Consider the following 9,251-nt stretch of genomic DNA (forward strand, 5'->3'; position numbering starts at 1 on the left):
GAGAAATGAAGTGCCATGATCTCATCACACCGAGCCCATTGTTTTCACTCTCATGCACACTGTGTAATAGCCATGGAGATAAGGGGATGATTCAGGCCTTTCACGGAAGGAAATGTGAAAAGCTCGCCTGTGAAAAAGTGAAATTACTGTTTTGATGGCTTTTGATGGCGGGGGGCATAATTGCTGCATGGAAGGAAGGATGGAGGGTGAAATACACGTAGGAGATTAGTATTTCTAGTACTGAAGATGGTTGGTAGGAGGCCTGCAGAAGGTTACGCACGCAGTGGGTAGTTGTAATGATGCTGCCACGTATGTAGAATAGCAGATTGACTAAAATAGCTCATTGTTCTTCTTTCCACAGCAACCTTTGCCCCTCTGGATTGAAACTAGATTCTTGATGGCAGCCCTGATTATGATATTGTTCGATGCTCATTGCCATAGTAACAGTGATTAATTTCACATTGTTTGTGCATGAAATAGTTGCCGGAGCCTTCAGGAATGGGGAATGAGCTTAAGTATTTCTGGCAACTGGCATAAGGCTCATCAACACATGCAGACAACACGGGTCGGAGGATTACAGCTTGTAGTAATGACAGGGGCAAAGCGTAAATAGTATAAATACTCCATGGGATTATAATTAGCCTTACTCTGTGCATTTAGACACACTCAAGTGGAACTAAAACCTTATTGACTTCTGGAGACAATTTCATATTAATTGGATGCCTCCTCTTTCTCACTGTCTACTACTTTAGTTTGTTTTTTAGAGCCGCCGACAAACGTGCTGAGGTGCAAGTAAGAGACGGCGTGGCGGATTAGCATTAGCCACAGCACCGGCTCAGACGTAAGAAACGCCACCTTCAGCGCAGTCCGCGGGCCGGAGCGGAAGGACGACAATCAAAGGGGAGCCGGGGCAGCTCTGAAGCCGTCTGTGAAGAGCGACTCAAAAGCGCAAAAAAACGGGGGCATGAGAGGGAGGCTGGTGAGATAAGGCACGTGCGCTCGTAAGGCCGCATCCAGGGGACACGGAGGCAAAGAGGAGGACGGGGTTTCCTGGTGGTGCTGGGGCCCGGACACGACAGGAATTAATGTGAATCTTGTCTGCCGCCACCACCCTCTCAAACACATGCAGAAACACACACTTTATTTCATCTTCCACCTCAGCATTCTGCATATGCCCCCCCCCCTCCCCGTCTGCCTCCCTCGTTTTAACCGTGCGCCGGCCACAAATGCATCCCCTTCTTTTCCATCCAGAAGTGGTGGAAAGTTGTAAAGCTAATCAAGGAGCGGGGATGCGGCGGCTCGACAGATGTGCGCTGCGACGGGTGCTATTGAGTAGCGGGGATAATGGTGTGTGGACCTGGTGGGCAGCGGGGTTGTGTTGGAGGGAGCTCCTACCTGGGCGTGCATGTTAATCAGCGCGGCTGTCTGTTGAGAGCCAGGGAATTAAGGGGGAAGGGAAGCGTGTCGCCAGCATCCAGTGAAGAGACAAGGCAGGCAAGCTGATTAAGAGCGCAAATTCACCAGGTTGGTCAGACGGGGAGATATGTGTACCAAGGAGGAAAAGGGCAAGAAAAGTGCGCATTGATTAACAGTGCTGGAGGGGGTGGATTTAAAGGGAAAAAAAGGCAGGTAGAAATCTTCTTACCATTGTCAAACTAAATATTTCGCACCACTCGAAGGCATGACAATACTTCAGAGGGGCAAGAATCACAAATCCGCCACCGCATATCTGCAGGGGGGCTGCAGTAGTCATCGATAAATGTTAACAACCTAATGATTTCTCGACCCGGTGCTGAGACTCCCGCCTGGGAAAAAAACTGACTTCGCCCGCACTCTGAACAAAAACTCGCCGCCTGATGAATTTCGTGACATTCACAGTCTCCTTCGCGTCCACACGCGTTTTTTCGGCCGCTCAACAACGGAGGACGGAGCCCCGGAGTCAGCGAGCAACGTTCCGGTTGCGAGAGCGTTGGTGGCGTTTTCGGGCCAAGGCGGCGGACGAAGGAGAAGTGTCCTCCTGGCTGGATTTCACATCTGAAGGCTGGAATGTCCCGCGCGTCACATGACCACTGGGATAAACCGTGATTTACTACATGTAATACACGAAACAATGACAGACTGGGCCTTTAAATAGCCAGAGCCAGTCGTTAACCCGCTCTGACGTGCAGTGCGTGACGATGGGCAACATGCAGGGTGAGATGAGAACAGCGTTTGTACCGTCGACGTTTTGATGTCTTCGTTTTTGACTGCGCTGAATTTTGTGATGTACAATATCCAGTAGTCATCTCTCCTTATAAAAGACCAAGAGAAAAGTAGTTGTTCATCAATTTTAAAAAAATCCTAAAAAAAATAGCTTTATTTAAGATTTATTATTGATATTAGGCCCTAATGTTGAATATCTATGAAACAATTAGTCGATTAACTGACTCACAGAAAACTGTCAAACATTTCCACCGATCAATTAATCATTTCCATGAGCTATCAGGCAAAACCTGCTGCGTTGGGCCTTCGACCCATTTTTCTGCCTTTCTCCTCCCGGATACCGTTGTAGGCTGAGCAGCGTCGGGTCTCGGGCGGTTGGCCGGATGAAGCGAGCAGCCCACAGGCTGGTTAAGTGACGGCGGCAGTAAACGTTGGCTGCTCAGTCTTTTCATCCAAAGTATCGCTCGGCCGCACTTCCGGGGTTCGCACACGAACGGAAACATCGTCAGAAAATACACAAGTCAAGCTGTGCTTAGTTTTTTTTTTTACAGTACACAGACAAACTGCATCAGCAAAGATGAGCGGGAAGTTCAAACCGGCTGGTGTTTAGAAATCTTGCTCCCGACGCGGAGTCCCTTTTCTATCGGGTTCCGAGGTCGCGTTATCCGACCCCCCTTTCGCCGAGATGGGGACCCGGCACCTCCCGGACAGAAGTTCGCGGAACAACCGACATTAGAGCCGAAGGATAAACGGCGACTGGGTTTAGCGACACCTTGTGAGCAGGACAGAAGTTTCCCCCACTTCTGTCTGAGTAACGGTCCACTCCCGCGGACGCACGCTCGGCCTTACGCCGCGTCTTTACGCGGAGCTCTCATCCCTCCTTACCAACGCAGCCTGATCTAATTTCCCCCGTAATTGCTGTTATTTACGCGGCAGAGGTTTGCCGGTGTTTGTCGACGTCGCCCTCCCCAGACTTCAGTGTCTGCTGTCGATAATAAGTGTGTGGGGGGGGGGCGTTTGCCACAGTCGGTCATTATCTGCGTGTTCGAGGGGTCTTGCCTTAACTGTGCTAATTCGGGCCGATATGATCAGCTGGTAATTCTGTGGCGCTCTCCCCAGAGTGAAGGAGTCGCAGCCGGCCAGTGGCACCGAGCTGCGGCTGGACGGACCGACGACCCGTTTACGTTGGACCGGGGGGGGGGCGCCACCCGATCCCGCATGGCACACGCAGGCTCCTATAGAAATGCGTGGGCTGGCGTGGAAGCGGCGTCGCCGTGCGGCTGTGTCAGCGATGCCACCGCCACTTGTGCAGTTTTTATTTCTCTGTCTTCGTCGAAATCCACCTCTGATAACCACTGATCCTCCCATATAGTGGGTTTATACCTGCGCGCTATTTGTGTCGCACCGTCTTAAATGAATCTTTTTTTTATTGTGTCTTAACCAGAATGATGAAAAAAGTGTTCTCCCCGCGTCCTCCGGGGATGCTCGCGCTTTCCTGCGGTAGAGGATGGGATCCTGACTTTGTTTTTCTCCTTCGGCTGTTATTTCCCTGAAGAGAGCGATGAGTGATCGACTCTGCCTTTATTCTCCAAGTTTTCGGGGGATTTGAAGTTATTGAATGCCTGGGGACGGGTGACAGCTCGGAGATGTCTGTGTGATGTCTATCAGGGCGTGCGCCGGCCTCCCCGTCGTTTGTTTGCGCGTGCGCGTGCGCGCGCCCGCGCGCCCGGCGTCGCAGCTCGCGAGACGGAGGGCACCGGCTTCATGTTCAGAAAAACATGTTATTCTTGTGGCCAATCATTTCTGCTCACACATGACATCTCCCCCAGATTGATTTCATTCAGCTGTAGAGGGCGGCAGGATCAAACAAATGTTGTCTGAAATAGCGTTGGGGGGGGGTGTGTGTGTGTGTGTGTGTGTGTGTGTGTGGGGGGGGGGGTGGGGGGTGCTGGCTTGAAAGATGAAGTGAGGGATGGAAATGGAGAGAAAAGAGAATCAGTCATCCAGTCAGCTCTGTGCCATGTGGTGACATGGTGTAGCAGTGAAAGGTGTTGCTCTATAAACCAACAATCCTTTCAACAACTGCTCCTTTTCACAGTGAGGTGGCTGTTTTGTAAGGGTGGGGGTGGTGGGGGGGGGCTGCAACCCGATTCCTTCCCGATGCCTCTGAGTGCCCATGCGAGGAATAATGGACGCGTAATACGGAACGACAGCTTGCAGAGCACTATCATTAATGTTGTAATTCACTTTTAGTGTTTCTACTATTGCGCTGCAACAGGAGGCACAGATGTCACCTGAATCTGCTCCTCCTAGCAGCCAGAGCACACCCGGTTTTCACCAGCTGTCTTGGAACGCACCCTGCCAGCGCCCCCCCCCCCCCCGCCACGTGGGCAAATGTGGGCACTAGTGTGTTGGTGACCGTGTGTGTGGTACATGCGGTCCTGTTTCGCTGGCCTATTGAATACAGGTTTTGGGCTTGTGGACAGAGGATTTTGCGTCAGCTTCTATTTTGTGCGTTTGTTGCATTTGCGCGTTCAACATTTGGGCCCTAAACTCACCCCAGCTTGGTTTCCAGTCAGGCTCTGGGGTCAAGGAGAATTCATCGCTCCTGCGTGTTCTGTTAGGTATAAAGGCGTTTGCTGTTTATCATCTCTTTTTCTAATCTTAGGTTATAAGATGCGGGCAATGAGTTTTCACTTTTCTTTCAGCCCGGTGTTTGCGGCAGTAAAGCTAATCCATCACGTTGAATGAGGGGATGACAGCCATGTTTGGCAAAGCATTGCAGAACCAACATCAGACTATAAACTTGAACATATTAGAAAAAAAGAGAGTTCTATTTGTCATTTCATAATAATGTGCATTATACAAGACTGTGTTGATACACCGGACTTTCTGCTGTCAATCGCAGCCGACCTGAGCCGAGTTACAAGCCGAAGCAACACTGCGCTGCCGGCTATACTTTTGAAATACGATGGAACCCGAAACTACCGTGCACTCTGTGTAAAACACATCGAAAGGCAACGCAAAGACGCGACCAAAAAGTCATATCGAGCTGTCCCTTCTACCGGTAGTGGACAGGCCACCGACGGCTGGAGCCGAAGCCGTCGAACCCGTAATCCTCCTCAATAGTCAGGCAACGTGACAACGAGACAACAAACAGCTGGAAAACTGCCACGAAGAATTGGTGGGGGTTTTTTTTTTCTCCTGTGCTTCTGTGTGCTCTCCTGGTTTTGGTTTCAGTTTCACCCGACCCTTCACGCAGAGGTTCTGGTACTGACCAACCAGCTATCTATTACCCCCTGACTCCCCGGCCCCGCGTCCGGGCGGGCTCGGGGCTTGAAGTGTGAGGAAAGACATTATTCGTGAAAACATGATCATTCAAATCAGGCGTGATCTCATTACAGCCGATGCGGCAGGGTTGGTTCAAGTGCATTGTTTTCAGTGTTTGAGGTGAGGAAAGCAGTCAGTTCTAAGTGTACAGTCTTCCAACTTTCTTTCACTTTTTGTATTTTGTATTTGTGTATTTTTTGTTTTTTGTTCACGTTTACCAGTCTTTGTTCGTGCGTGCGCGTCAGCCATTGTACTTTAAATGTCGCTCATTCCTTCCAAACTACTTCGATGTGTTTTCATAAACACGAAGCTCATCAGTCAAATATTTTTTCACATTCCCACAAGGTGCAGCTTTTTCTCTTCTAAAGCAAAATGCAAAACAATAAATAAATAATGATATGGATTTCATGGATACCCAGGCTCTAATTGAAACAGGTGTGATTAGCATATTGTTTGTGTTTCATGCTGCACCGTAGGCCTATTTGTGTTATACTGGGACCTTTATGGAAATGAACGCTTTGAAAAAATTCAACAGAAATGTATCCTATTTCTTTAAAAGGGGCACAAATTTACTGTGAAGATCATCCTGGCAAAACCACAGAGGGAAATGTCAGAGAGGGGAGGGAAAAAAAAAAAGGTTCAAAGAGAAAATAGCTGACTGACTCTGTAAGTGAAGCTAAGCTCAAATGAAAAATGTTCATTATATGCCCGTCAAGGTGAAAGGAAGCCATCTCCTCACCGATGCAGTTAAAATGTCGACCTGTCCTTCTCTGAGGGCGAAAAGAGGAGAAATGTAAAAAGAGGAGAAAACGCTGCTCTGCGTGTGTGTGTGTGTGTGTCTGATCCGATCCGAGCTCCAGTTCAGACAAGGGCGGTGGTGTTAATGGTGCCGCTCAGTAAAATGACCCTTACATCCGTTTCTTCATCCGTTTTACGGTGCCTCAGAAGTCCTCGCGTTTTCTCCTCGTCGGCAGCGCTTGTGTATCATCGTTGCGTTGTGTGTGTGTGACCTCTGCAACGAGCGCCGCGCCCTCTCGGACCTCTGCCTGTCTCTTTGCATGTACCTGCTCGTGTTGAAGCTGTTAAATCGCACTCTGGATGCATTTTATTCAGCGGTGAAGCAGAATGTTGCGGTCGACCTCTGCGGATCACAGATGCCGTCCCCGGTGCCTCATTACCGACAATTTATATAATCTAATGTTACTTGAATCACTCGCTGTGTTGGCAGATGTGTTTATTTTTAAAACGGCTCTTCTTCAACGTTAGCACCGCGGCCGCCGTGATGCTACGAATCCCAGAGAATGAAGCGGCAGGTGGGAGCTCGAGCCGCCGACCATAAGTTTTCAGGAAAAGGACTTTGACGGCCGGACGGCGGATGAGTTTGAAGCCTCACGGTTTTTGATTTGTCGGGTTCTGCGCTTGTGCCAAGGCTCCCTCCAATTTTCATAAGGATTCCATGCCAACGTGGCCAATCTCAGCTGTCTGTTACGGATTATGATCTAACCCTCCACCTCACCACCTCATTTCTTACAGCAGTGTCGGGTGTGAATGATTTTCACGTTTTTAAGAATGTGAGCAGCAGCATTAAAAGCACAACCGCTCCGAACCCGGCGCAGATATCATGTCCCATCATTAGCAACTCTCTACTGCCGCAAAGATTTTCTACACTTAAGATCTTTTTCTGTCTTTGTAAAGTGTCAGTTTGTAGGAGACATTTATGAAAAGTTGAAATTCTTCATTTTTTTCTTATTCACAACAAATCCCATGAAAAAAAAAACCCCTCCAAACCAACAATGAATGTTTCCTACTAACAAGTACTGTGTGTATCTAAAGCCTGACATATCTTATCTCTCTGAGCCACTGAGCTCCATTCTTGTCCAAAAAAAACTCTTAAAAACACATCAGTGAGCCACAGCGTTGCGTCGGGGTGGCATGTTCCTTCATTAACACGAACACACACGCTGTAGTCCCACATACACCGCCCTCCTGCTGGAAACACTCATTAGAGCACGAAATGTGGATTAATCCACTGCTGAAAACAGTCCCTACTAAATTTCCTCCTGTTTGAGTAACGTTCGCTGTAAGCTACAGTTCCCGGCTACTTTGGGAAATTACCAAGCCTTTTAAAAAAAAAACAAAAAAAACCAAAACAACAACAACAAAAAAACCTATATATTTCAGAGGGTTTTTTTTAAAGGTTTACATCTTCAGTAGGAACCAATGGGCTCAGGGCTGAGCTCCTCAGACAAGGTGGAGAGTCAGAAAGTTTTAGTTTAGTTCAATTTATTCATTTTCACAGGTTATTTATTTTCATCTTTCCATTTTGGAAGTTATAGACTCATGTTCATTAATAGGACGACGACCGACTGGGACCAAATCACACGTACACTGTGGGGATTTTGCGCCATCTTGGTTTACCGTAAGAAAAAATTTGCTATTCGTTGGTCATTACTTTGGGAAATGACCCAACTGGGTGACACATTGTTTGTCTGCTCTTTTTTTCTCACAGTAACTGATTGGTATGGTGTGGTGTTGACATCGGACTTCTCTGTCAGCGTCAGCAACACGTGATCTCCGCCCTTCCCGACACCCGCAGCCTCTGACCTCCAACCTCTCCGACAGGTAGGGCGACTCTCTTTCGCAGGACTTAGATAACTGATGGGCAGTGATACAAACTTTCACGATGTAGTGGGGAGTATCCACATCCCGGGTTAAGTCACCCAACACTTTATCGGTCTTAAAAAAGGCTACATTTTGACTAACTTACCCAGACCTTACAAAAACTTACATTATGAGGAAAACTTACAACACAATACTTAATATCTGAACCCATATATGAATATGTTAAGACAGTCGCAGGTGGGGAGGTGCGCGATCGGGCGACGAAACGATTAAACAATGAAAAACCCTCGCTAGTCGGCACCAGAAATACCAGTCGGTTAAAACAATCATTCATATTTTATCAATGTTCAACCCTAAGATGTCACGCGACGGCGGCCCGGATGTCGTAAACAAGCAATGTGGGAAGTGGAACAGGAGGCTCCTGGTAACACCGGCGCTGTCTGGCAGTATTTTGATCTAGAAAATGAAAATAAGGGTGTATGTCGGCTGCATCAGAATGAAGGGGCGTAGCCACATTCGGCACGGGCCTGTGGATGCTGACCTTCCAGGAGACAAGGCTAGCACTGCCAGCGTTAGCCACACTCGGTGAACGGCGCCGTGATCCCGCTCGGTCTGAAAAGGCAACCCAGCTCATCGTGGTAATTTTGTTTTCTGAGTGTTGAATTTAAATTTCTGTGTAATCGACAGGGCGACCGGCCGTTAAGAACATCCCTAGTTACAGTATAACATGACGACACCCCAGAAACTATAACTGAGGGAGGGAAAATCAAGCGCGAGCCTAAAACACGACAGTTTGTACTCTTAAAACGAAGGATCTGAGGAAGCGGTGCACAAAGGAGAGTGGATACAAACTGTTGTCTTTTTCTCACACGAGAAAAGCTGTTATTTTTGCCCATAGAGATTGAAGTACCTAACGTAAAGTAACTCATTTGCTAGTAGAGAGATTGGCCTAAAAGTGAAATGAATAAAACACTGAAATATTCTTCACTACACTGCCTCTGTACTTTCTCATTATTTAGCTCATCTTCTAATTAAAAGATGTCTCAGCAGGTCTCTAAATGCCATATTGACTTAAGTTACAAAACATTGGCCAGCAA

At 48.0% G+C, this 9,251-nt stretch overlaps 1 long non-coding RNA gene across 1 annotated transcript in view; it reads left to right on the forward strand.

The window, feature by feature from the left end:
• Nucleotides 1–8,138, forward strand: part of LOC120788026 — a 43,319-nt gene extending 35,181 nt beyond the window's left edge. Inside the window, exon 3 of the long non-coding RNA XR_005707178.1 lies at nucleotides 8,042–8,138. This is a non-coding gene — a long non-coding RNA (uncharacterized LOC120788026). The remainder of the gene's footprint in view (nucleotides 1–8,041) is intronic.
• Nucleotides 8,139–9,251: the final 1,113 nt, after the last annotated feature.

This window comes from Xiphias gladius, chromosome 3 (genome assembly GCF_016859285.1).
Source record: "Xiphias gladius isolate SHS-SW01 ecotype Sanya breed wild chromosome 3, ASM1685928v1, whole genome shotgun sequence".
Lineage (NCBI taxonomy): Eukaryota > Metazoa > Chordata > Actinopteri > Istiophoriformes > Xiphiidae > Xiphias > Xiphias gladius.